General features: G+C 46.9%; 1 protein-coding gene across 1 annotated transcript in view; it reads left to right on the top strand.

Moving 5' to 3' along the window:
• NTSR1 (neurotensin receptor 1) overlaps nucleotides 1-12,833 on the top strand; it is a 287,502-nt gene that overhangs the window by 200,982 nt on the left and 73,687 nt on the right. The gene's annotated exons all lie outside the window — the stretch shown is intronic.

The following is a 12,833-nucleotide window of genomic DNA, read 5'->3' as shown; positions in this document are numbered from 1 at the left end:
TGCGTTGCCGGCAGTGGAATCATTAAAAGAACAGAGGGATTCTGAGAAGAAAGTCTGCCTTGGCCCCTGAAGCTAGTAGTCATGAGTACCGCATAAAGAAGATTGCAAATAAATAAAAGTGCTGCCCTTCCAAATGGATGGTCTGCACTATAATGAGTGGATCATGTCATGTGCACTATAGGGAACAGATCTGCACTGCAGGGAATGGACCTACACTGTAGGAAATGGACCTACACTGTAGGGAATGGATCTGCACTGTAGGGAATGGATCAGCACTGTAGGGAATGGATATGCAAAGTAGGGAATGGATGATCTGCACTGTAGGGAATGGATGATCTGCTATATAGGGAATGGATCCGCACTGTAGGGAATATACCTACACTGTAGGGAATAGATCTACACTGTAGAGAATGGATCTGCACTGTAGAGAGTGGATGTACACTGTAAGGAATGGATGATCTGCACTGTAGGGAATGGATCTCCACTGTAGGGAATGGATGATCTGCACTATTGGGAATGAATCTGCACTGTAGGGAATGGAGCTGCTCTATAGGGAATGGACCTACACTATAGGGAATGGAGCTGCACAGCAGGGAATTAATCTACATTGTAGGGAATGGATATTCACTGTAGGGAATGGATCTGCACTATAAGGAATGGATAATCTGGACTGTAGGGAATGGATCTGCACTATAGAGAAAGGATCTGCACTGTAAGGAATGGATCTACACTGTATGGAATAGATCTGCTCTGTAAGGAATGGATCTACACTGTATGGAATGGATCTGAACTGTATGGAATGGATCTGCACTATAGAGATTGGATATGTGCTATAGGGAATGTGTATTTGCTAATTTTAGGATCTTCTGACTGGGCTGCCACTAGGAATTTCAAGGCCCCATACTGGCAAAGTTTTCAGGCCCCCTTGAGACTCCACCCAGGCTCCACCTCCACCCTTCAAACCTTCCACAGTCCCACTGCCCTGTTTTGCAAAAACTTCTCTTCTGCACCACATCCTCACCAATCACACATTAGCAGTTCCCAAAGAACACCATATCACATACACAGCCATCAGCTTTTGCTTTGGCCAAAAGATTTTTTAAGTCGCCACCACAATAAGGTAGACTTCTTTGGCAGGGGCCTACTCTAACCTATTAAATATTTCTTAAAATATCCAAAACTCTTTTTAGGTATTTTTTTATTTATTTTTCTTTAAGGGAATGTGTCACATACATTTTTTTTAAATGACCAATAATACGACATACAAGGGACATATCTGTCACATCATGACCAGACACCATATTACCACCACATAGTTACCCAATAATACCACATACAAGGAACAAGTACAGCCACACCGTGACCAGACCATGAATTACCACCACATACTGACCAAATACTACAATACTGTACATTAATAAAAAAATGCAATACTAATATTACCATAAGTGCTATTATACACAAGAGCTCTGTACATACTATACAATGTATAGTGTACAGGTAATACAGTGATCACCAGTGATATTATACACTGGAGCTCTGCATATAGTGTATAATAGGGTGGAGAGCTCTCCACCCTCCTGTCAAGATCACACCTCACCACTTGTGTGCTTGACCCGCTCCAGTCCCACCTCATCCCTAACTTTGCCACAGTCTTCATCCCAACTCTAACACACCTCTTCACCCTTTCACTTACAAATGGTGTCTTTCCCTCATCCTTCAAACATGCCTCAATTACACCCATCCTCAAAAAGCCCTCCCTCAACCCATCCTCTGTGTCTAACTATCGCCCAATATCTCTTCTCCCTTACGCCTCAAAACTACTGGAACAGCATGTATATCTTGAACTGTCCTCCCACCTCTCCTCCTGTTCCCTCTTTGACCGGTTACAATCTGGCTTCCGACCGCATCACTCAACTGAAACTGCCCTAACTAAAGTCACTAACGACCCACTAACCGCCAAGAGCAAGCGACACTACTCTGTCCTCCTTCTCCTGGACCTGTCTTCTGCCTTCGACACCGTGGACCATTCCCTCCTACTGCAGATTCTCTCATCTCTTGACATCACAGACTTGGCCCTATCCTGGATCTCATCATACCTAACAGACCGAACATTTAGTGTCTCCCTGTCACACCACCTCCTCACCTCACACCTTGTATGTCGGTGTTCCTCAAGGCTTAGTCCTCAGACCCCTACTCTTCTCCATCTACACCTTCGGCCTGGGACTGCTCATAGAATCCCACGGCTTGCAGTACCACTTCTTCGCCAATGACACGCAGATCTACCTATCTGGACCTGACCTCACCTCCTTACTGACGAAAATCCAACAATGTTTGTCTGCTATTTCAGCCTTCTTTTCTGCTCGCTTTCTCAAACTGAACATGGACAAAACAGAATTCATCATCTTTCCCCCCATCTCACTGTACCCCTCCGCCAGACCTATCCATCAATGTCAATGGCTGCTCTTTTTCCCCAGTCCCGCACGCTCGGTGCCTTGGGTTGATCCTCGACTCTGCCCTCCCTTTCAAACCACATATCCAAGCCCTTGCCTCCTCCTGCCGTCTCAAACTCAAAAATATTTCCCGGATCCGCGCATTCCTCAACCATGAAACCACAAAACACTAGTGCATGCCCTTATCATCTCCCGCCTCAACTACTGCAACCTCCTACTCTCTGGCCTCCCCTCCAGCACTCTGGCACCATTTCAGTCTATCCTACACTCTGCTGCCCGACTAATCCACCTGTCTCCCCGCTATCCCCCTGCCTCCCCCCTATGCGAGGCCCTTCTCTGGCATCCTATTGTCCAGAGGCTCCAGTTCAAAACCCTAAGGCCTCTTTCACACATCAGGTTTTCGCCGTCAGGCGCAATCCGGCGCTTTTGACAAAAACCGGATCCGGCGAAATGCAATGCCGGATCCGGTTTCCCCCCCATTGACTTGCATTAGAGCCGGATCGAGCCGGATGGCCATGCGTTTCATCAGGTTTTCGCCGGATCCGGCAATGTGTCACGATCCGGCGTCTGGAAAAAACGGCTACTGTAACGTTTTTTGTCTCCGGCGAAAAAGCCGGACACGCCGGATCCGGCGTGTCCGGCTTTTTCACACAATGAAAGCCTATGAGCGCCGCAATGCGCCTGATCCGGCGACAGCCGGATCCGGTGGCCGGATCCGGTTTTTTTGGTCTGAGCATGCTCAGTAGCTCTGCCCACAAGACATATATAAAAGCAAGACAGTGGGACCCTCAGCCACACCCAACATGCCACCCAAGCCAAGAACCAGGAGCAGGAGAAGGCAGGAGACATCTGCAGCAGCACCACCCCAAATGGAGCAGCATGCTGAACAATGGGAGGGGAGTCCAGCAGCAGATGAGAGACGGTAATTATCAAATCCCCCATTCCTCCAAACTAGGGCCATCAAATATCAAGATATTCATTGGCCCTTTGTTTCTCTTTATTCAACAGCCGCCCAAGAGATGCAGCAGCAGCAGCAGCAATGGCAGCAATGGCAGCAGCAACACCACCCACAGCCATGGAGTCTGGCCAGCAGGAAGACAGCACATCTTCTTCTGGGAGCCCTCCCTCGCATCGTCAGCGTTTGACGGTAAGTTTTTATTTCCAAAATCCATCATCTCTGTAATATATGTCTATTCATTGCCTTTTATTTCACAACAGGAATCACAAGATGAAGAGGAGCTCCCAGAAGAAGAAGGAAGGGGTGGACAGACACCTGGAGTGGGCTCACAATTGGTAAGATTTTGGCATCAAACGCAGAAACACTACATCACACTACACACAACACATAGAAAACAATGTTCTGCAGACCACACACAGCAAACAAATGCCTACATCCAAAGACATAACATTTTTTGTTTTCTTCTCTAGTCTTCCCAATCTGGTGCTCGGCCAAGAGGTCCTCGCAGTGCCTCCCAGGGTCGTCGGCGACAGCAACGCGGCGGTCACCAGCGTGTAAGTATAAATATTTTTGCTTTGTTTTTTTGCACTTTTTATTTCATTTCTTTTGTGGAGGCTAATTATGTTATTTTTGTCTTTTTCTTTAACAGCCTTCACAGCGTGCTCCCGACTCTGACGGTGAGGATGGAGGAATCGATGTGGACCACCTCATCGATCTCGTCAGAGAAAGGGAGCCACTCTGGAATATGGCTGACCGCCACCACGCTGACCTTATCGTTACCCGACGACTCTGGGAGGAAATCTGTTCGCTCCTTGTGGACCGCTGGGAGGACCTTGATGCTCGGGCCCAGATTAAAGAGCGTAAGTATATACAGTACCGGTTGCTTGATTTAAACCAGTGTTTCCTGAACTCCAGTCCTCGTGGTCCCCACGGATCATGTGTTCAGGATTTCTATTTACTTTGGAAATCCTGAAAACATGACCCCTGGGGACCATGAGGACTGGAGTTTGGGAAACACTGATGTTGTATACTTACCACTTTGTCCTTTCTCGTTTCAGGGGAGAGAATTGTGAAGCGGTGGCGGTCTGTGAGGGATCATTTCAAGAAGGAGTTCAATAAAGAGATGCGGGCCCCGAGTGGATCTGGAGGACGCAGGAGCAAGTACAAGTACGCACGAGCCCTGTCGTTCCTCCGGGATACAATGGTCACCAGAAGGTAAATATTACACACCACATGTGACAAAAAAATGTTTAGATGTAACTTTTTTTTTTTCAGCCAGGGCCATACCATGTCACTATTTTAATTGTTTTTTTTTTTCTTTATTCCACAGCACGGTGAGCAGCACTCGGGAGCCTGCACGATTGGACCCTTCTGAGGCGATCCCTGAGGAGACCGGCACCGAGGGACACTTCGACCGCCCCGGTACATCTGCACCTTCCCAGCCTTCCCACACATTCGACCCATCTGTCCCATCCACCAGCACAGGAGCATCGTGGCCGCCTACTTTACATGAAGCTGCTGGTGAGGAGATCGATTTCCCTTTACCCCACCCTTCTGCCCCTGCCACCTCTAGTACACCTGCGGGTACTGGGCGGCAGCGGCAGAGGGGTCAGGAAAAGACTTATGCACCAGAGTTCTTGTATCTGAATGCATCTTTCCAGAACTGTCTAAAAGTCTTGTCAGAGCAAATCTCCGCAGGCTTTCAGCAGATCAACTCCAGCATTCTGGAGGTGAAGACACTTCTGCAAACCATGAATTCAGAAGCAAGATCTTCGCCAAACCACACCTTTTTCAGGTCTGTTGTGGAGCGCATGGCAACACTATCTCCTACCCAGCAGATGCATGTAATGCATTCGTGCCACGGTGCTCTCCAGCACGTTACCTCCCAACCTCCTCCTCCCACCCCAGTAGTTCCTCCACCTGCACCCCCTCCAGCCACTTTCCATCCTCCCCCTCCTATTACATCTGCACCCCCTCCAGCCACTTTCCATCCTCCCCCTCCTTTTACATACCATCCACCTCCCCAGTACCAGCAACCTCCCCAGTACCAGCAACCTCCCCAGTACCAGACATCTCCCCACTTCCAGCAACCTGCCCCGTACCAAACTCCTTCCCCGTACCAAACTCCTTCCCCATACAACTTGCCATCAACATCATCTGCTCCTACAGTCCCTGCCCAACCCTCCACTCCACCGCCCACCACCTCTTCTGCCTCCCACATGTCCACCCATTCTGTAACTTTTTCCACACCATCACCTCTAACTGTTCCTTCCCCACCACGATCCCAGTCCTCTCTCCACACTCCCAGTGTCGAAGTGTCCCGCAGCCCCTCCAGCAGTATTTCCACCCCACACTACACAGATTTATGATGTGTTTTGTAATAAAAATGCCCAGTTGGTTTCAAAGCTTTATTAAAAAAGTTTTTTTAACTTTAAAAACAGTTTACAAAAAAAAAAAATTTTAAATAAAAGTTAAATTATTGTTTACACTGGTTGTCTGTCATTTCTTTCTGCGGCGAAATATGTTTAAAAAAAAGGTTAAATACAGGGTATTTAAAAGGTATTCAAAACCAGGTATATAACTGTGGGTAAATTTTAGCTTTTTGCCACAGTTGTGTTCCTGGTTGTGTTTGAAGCAAAGTATTTCACCTAAAAAGTTGTGTTTATTGTTGGTGATTTCCTAACAATGTACACAACTTTTGTTAAAAGGTGAAATACTTTGCATAAAACACAACCAGGTACACACCTGTGGCCTAAAGCTAAAAATAGAGACCATGACAAGATAGCCAACTTTGGTTGGCAAAGGTATATAGTGTTGGTACAGAAGGTACACAAGTTTGGTTAGGGCACAAATCTTTCACACTCTGTCATCCTGCCAGTGTACTCTGCCTTGAGGTGACATAAAGTATAGTGCAAAATTGTCCCTCATTACTGAAACCGTCACAGAACTTCTAGTGGTAATGTCATGGTAATCTTGCAAGGTGGTTTCTTCAGAGGTGTCCTCAATGGAAATGGGTTCCTTGCAGATAACAAAATTGTGGAGTACCACGCAAGCTTTGATCACCTCGTCCACAGTTTCTGTCTTGAGGTTGATCGCAGTCAATAGGACCCGCCATTTGGCTGTCAGAATACCAAAGGTACATTCAACCATTCTTCTTGCTCTTGTGAGGCGGTAATTAAAAATGCGTTTTGTTCTTGTCAATCCTCTGCTAGAGTACGGTTTCAAAAGGTGTTCTGACAGCTGGAAGGCTTCATCCCCTACACAGACAAATGGCATAGGTGGACCAGATGTTTGCGGCAGCGGTCTAGGTGGTGGGAACTGGAAGGTGTTTCCATACAGTTTACGCCCCATGGCAGACAGTTTGAAAACTTGAGAGTCATTGGAGCGGCCATAGGCCCCAATATCAACAGCAATAAATTTGTATTCCGCGTCAGCGATGGCCATGAGGACAATTGAAAAATATTTCTTGTAATTGAAATATTCCGATCCCGATCCGGCTGGCTTTACAATGCGGATATGTTTCCCGTCCACAGCGCCCAAGCAGTTGGGAAACTGACATATCTGTTGAAACTTTTCTGAAATTTCAATCCACCTCTCTGTTGTGGGCTCTGGTAAAAACTCTTCAGCTAAGGAGTCCCACAGTGCACGGCATGTGTACTTCACTATTCCAGATATGGTGGAAATACCGAGTCTGTACTGGAAATGCAGTGACGAAAGGGATTCTCCAGTTGCAAGAAATCTGTGGGGAATTAAAAAACAATCAATTAGTTTTAAATCACAGCATTACATACCAAAACTCAGCTATAACACTTGGAGATACAAACTACCACCAACAAGATTGCAGTGAAAGTGTGCTCTGATGCGAGCACATCCAATAAATGTGGCTTACCTTAAAGTCACCATCAGACGCTCTGCGGGTGAAACAGAGAAGCGGCAATAGGTGTCCGCTTTTCTTATGAGGTGTGCAATGCGCTCCACCAAGTAATCAAAATTCTCCATTTTCATCCGAACATATCCAAAAAATTTATCCGGGTTTCGTTGAAGGTCCATGCAGAGTGTAGAATAGACCCCACGCGTCATTCTCTTGGCTGTGATGGGGTGGATCCACAAACGTCGTCTACGATGCCTGATGCGCTGCTGTCTCGCTCTCTCCTTCTCCAGAACAATCACCCTCAAACGATTCGCCTCCGCTATAAAATCCGCCAAATTCTTCAAAATATTTCCAATCACAACATCCATCTTCGCCAGTAACTTGCTCTTCTCTCCAACCTGCACTTTCTCCTCTACAACCTGTCAAAGAAGGGCTGTAGGAACATGCTATATATAGTTTTCCAGTAGCCAATCCCGTTCGGAAGGCCACAAGGGGCGTTTTTAAAAACCGGATCCGGCGTAATCCGTCGAAAAACGGATAGAAAAACGGATGAACCGGATGAGACGGATCCGGTTTTGTCTGTCAAGAACAAGACGGATCCGGCAGAAAACCGGATCCGTCACATCCGGTTTTACAAAACATTTGCCGGATCCGGCGTTCCGGCACGACGCCTGATCGCGCCTGACGCCGACAACCTGATGTGTGAAAGTAGCCTAACCATGACATACAAAGCCATCCACAACCTGTCTCCTCCATACATCTGTAACATGGTCTCCCGGTACCTACCCACAAGCAACCTTCGATCCTCTCAAGATCTCCTCCTCTTCCCACAACCACATACAAGACTTCTCCCAATGATCCTCGGTCTACTGAACCACCGCACAAACAGCTCTACCCTCTCCTAGTGTATCCTTACCCATCCCTGTAGACTGTGAGCCCTCGCGGGCAGGGTCCTCCTTCTGTACTTGTGTGTCCCTTGTCTTGCACATGTTTATTGTAATTGTCTATATTTCCCCTTTTCCCTGTAAAGCGCCATGGAATAAATGGTGCTATATAAATGTATAATAATAATAATAGTGTACAGGTAATACAGTTGTGGCGCCCCTGAGGCTTCAGTCGCCACAGAGGTACTGCACCTCCTCCTGAGGTGTGGTGCCCCACCATCCAGGTAAGGTGGGAACTCCAAACCATGCTCCAACACCTGCACCCCTCACCACAAAGTAGTGTAGCAAAGCCACATTGCGGCTCCTTGCTTAGAGAGTAGCAGAGCACCTTTGGTGGTTCCCTGCTTGGAACACGAAACGTGCTGGGAGGCGGGTGGAGTTTAGAATACATAAAGAGCGGGAAGGTTTAGGTAGTCAGTCAGTCAGTGAGTGAGAGAGGAGTGAGGATCCCTGGAAGAGGGATGGAGGAAGGAGTGCTGCAGCTGCCTCAGTGATCTGAGCCAGCTGGCACGGGAAAGGAAAGAAGGAGAAAGACATTGAACTGAAGCCTGAGCTTCCATAAGAAAGAAAGACAAGTACGGAACATAGGAGTAAAAGGAAACACAGAGGACATGGGTTAGAGGAATAACCCTGCCTAGAAGTTCTAAGCGCAAAGCTGGGGCCCGGTCCTCGAGGTTGTATGGATACTGAAGGTCCTGCAGCAGACACCGGTGGAGTAGTGGGCTGTAAATGCACTACTCCCATCTGAGACTTGGGGGCACAACAGCAACTTGGATAGTGAGCCGGGACTCAGGAGTAAGGAGTCCCCGAAGCAGGCTACAGCTGTCTGCCGTACAAGTAGAGTTCTTGTGAACATCTGTCAGGAGGCAATCCAGTGTAACTCAGTACTAGGAGTACTTCACTTAAAGGCGCTATAGAGGAGACGTTCAGAGAGGTACATGTTGGTGGAGTGTTGGAAGGGAGCATCCTATCTTGCCTGGAGGTTGACTGAGCCCAGAACCCGGAGGACACAGCACGGAGGCAGGCATCTGTGTGAACTGCAGACTGTGAGTAAAGCTTTGGAACTACATGCCCTGGTGTCCTCCACTTATTCCCGCACCACTACACCCCGCACTACTACATCTGGGCACTGGCCTCTACACCTCCTGTGCCTCTCCTCCATTGCTACATCTACACTGCCCTGGGACTACAGCTCCACCTGTGGGGAGCTTCACCATCTTGGCTGCAATCCACCACCAGTCCCAGAGGATCTGCATGCAGCGTCGGCCTAACACCTCACTTGCCGAACACCACAGGTGGGGTCACGAACTATTCATAAACTTTATTCCATTGTTCATTCATCCCCTTTTTGCCATGGAGCCCCAGGGCCACGGACTGGGTCACAGCTTCCGTGACAACTCCCATTGAGACCAACGGGCCCGGTACCGAGTACCCCGCTAGGCCCTGGTGGGGTGCTCCACAGTGATTACCAGTGACATTATATACAGGAGCTCTGTACTGTATATAGTGTCAGTGTACAGGCACTACAGTGATCACCAATGACATTATACATAGGAGCTCTGTATATAGTGTATAGCAGGGTTCCCCAACTCCAGTCCTCAAGGCCCACTAACAGATCATGTTTTCAGGAGTTCCTTTGTATTGCACAGGTGAAGCAATTATCACCTGAGCAATACAAAGGAAATCCTGAAAACATGATATGTTGGTGGGCCTTGAGGACAGGCGTTGGGGAACCCTGGTGTATAGTGTACAGGTAATAAAGTGATTACCAGTGACATTATATGCAGGTGCTCTGTATATAGCATATAGTGGAGGAGGTGGTGATGGCGAACTCAGTCGAAGGGTTCAAGAGAGGCCTGGATGTCTTCCTGGAGCGTAACAATATTGTATCTTACAGTTATTGTTAGGTTCTTTAGAAGGACGTAGATCTGGGGATTTATTCTGACAGAATTTTATAGTCTGAACTGGATTTACTAATGTCTTTTTTCGGCCTTACTAACTATGTTACTATGTTATGTTACAGGTAATACAGGGATCACCAGTGACATTATACACAGAAGCTCTGTATATAGTCTATAGTGTACAGGTAATACAGTGATCACTGGTGATATTATACACAGGAGCTCTGCATATAGTTTACAGGTAATACAGTGATCACCAGTGACATTATACAGAGGAGCTCTGTACATAGTATGCATTGTATAGTGACAGTGTACAGATAACACACTGATTCACCGGTGACATCCCTAGTTGAAGTCCTTCATCTTCGCTTTTCCTCTTTACCCAGTGCAGACTGCCAATTACTTCTTCCAGCCAGGACTCTGCTCTACATAAATTAACACACAGTTATCTAAAGCACCGCATCCAGAGCGCATTTGCCAACTTCTACACTTCGCAGCTGAATATAGATGTGCACCCACCATTAATGTACAGTTATTATGCAACCCACCATTCCAAATATAAATTGTAATCCACCACTGTGCCCCTACTAACTATATAAAGCCATTTTCCCAACCAATAAATATATAAATTCATTAGCACCTCTACTCTTTCTACCAATTCATTACCAGTCATATTCTGTCATTCTCCACACCCCCTACTCTGTTTCTCCTGCTCCCGATTCATTATATTTACAGTACATGCACCCATCTGCCCCAATTCAATCTCCCAGCCTACATACAATTCATCTTAAGTTGTCCCCCACCCTCAATTCATTATAATTTGCTCTTCCACTCCAACCTCAAGTCATCATTTGCTGTCCCACACCCTCAATTCATCATTCGCTCTCCACCACCCCCCAATTCATCATTCGCTCTCCCCACCCCAATTCGTTATTTGCTCTCCCCATTCTCAATTTGTCATTTGCTCTCCCCCTCCACTCCCAACTCATTTGCTCTCCCCACTCTCTACTCCCAATTCATAATTTGCTCTTCCCCCCACTCTCAATTCATAATCAGCTCTTCCCCCCACTCCCAATTCGTCATTTGCTCTCCCCCTACTCCCAATTCGTTATTTACTTTACCCCAACTCCCAATTTATCATGTTCTGTCCCCACCGACCACTCCCAATTCATCATTAGCTCTCCCCACCTTCCACTGCCAATTCATCATTTGCTCTCCCCATCCCACTTCCAATTCGTTATTTGCTCTACTCCCCCCTTTCCCAATTTGTAATTTGTTTTCCCCCCATCCCAATTCATAATTTTCTCTCCCCCACTCACGATTCGTCATTTGCTCCCTACTCCCAATTCAGCATTTGCTCTCACCACTCCTAATTCGTCATTTGCTCCCCACCCCTCCTCCCAATTCAACATTTGCTCTCCCCACTCCCAATCTGCCGTTTGCTCTTTCCCACCCCCTACTCCCAATTCGTCACTTACTGTTCCCCAAGACCATTTAGTAAATTCTATTAAAAAAAAAGTTTTCTATACTTACGTCTCATACGATCCCCTGCAGCTTCACTTCTGGATTGTCATCCTGGCGCTCTTACATGATGGTGCATATGTAATTATGTCATCGTGTACGTGCTATCAGCAGCACATCACAGAGGAGGTGGAGCGATTCCCTTGGAGCTGCACGGACTTTTTGACGGCTGTGAGAACGCCGAGTCTCCCTGCGCAAGAGGGAGGCCCAGAATGGGTGCATACAGCAGTAAGGACAGTAATGCCCTGATGGCGGCCCTGTCTCTGAAAGAAGCTTGTACTCAACATTTGCCTAAGAAAAGGTAAAAGGGAAGCAAAACATATTGCAAAGTAAACGGCTAGCATTTATTCTAATGATGGCTTTAAGTAATGTTTCTACAGGGAAATATATTCTGGTAGAAGAATAGAGCAGCACTACCTTTGGGTCAATTCCCCTTCCATTGTTATTAGTGATTATTGAAGGAGGAGCCCTTCAAAGTTAATTTAGACATATGTCCAGTTAAAAGCGAAGTTTACTATGGACAATCCCTTTTTGTGAAAACACGGTCTCCCACAAACCAACTAATTACAAGAAATCTTGCTGCCCCACAGATTAGTTGAACACTGTTGATTCCACCAGTAATTAACTGTAAGGTTGAGGTCACACTAGCGCGCAGCATCTGATGTGATATGCTAATGACATTCGGCTCAAACTCTGCTGCGAGCGTGAGCCAAGTGTCATGCTATGGTGATACAAACTTCTCGTATGTGAGAATCGGATCACAGGTGAGGAGAAAAAGGAGTGATTAAGCTCTCCATTGCCTGTCTCGGCGTACATCAGACTGCACTCAGATGACATCTGAGTGCAGTCCGATGTTTTGCATACACCCACTGACTTGAATGGGTGCGCATCATGCAAGATACCCTGCCATTTGCAGCATGCTGCAGTTTTTTTCTCATGCCGAATTGCCATTAGATACAGATCGCAGCTCTGCACTGCCTCATTAAATAACACTGGTCAGAGCGCAGTGTGAGATTTTCTCGCATTCCTCTCATACATATTATAAGCTAGTGCAAGCAAGCTCTTATGTGTAGGAGAGTCTAGCATCATCTGTTTCATTCATCTTCAGCACCCCATAGGAGGAATGAAGTATTACACATCTCCCTCTAAAATCAATAACTGTCCATGTAATGTATGAAGATGCCA

Source organism: Dendrobates tinctorius, unplaced genomic scaffold (assembly GCF_039654945.1).
Source record: "Dendrobates tinctorius isolate UK_male_01 unplaced genomic scaffold, ASM3965494v1 ptg000065l, whole genome shotgun sequence".
Lineage (NCBI taxonomy): Eukaryota > Metazoa > Chordata > Amphibia > Anura > Dendrobatidae > Dendrobates > Dendrobates tinctorius.
This window is presented reverse-complemented; position numbering and strand designations above follow the sequence as displayed.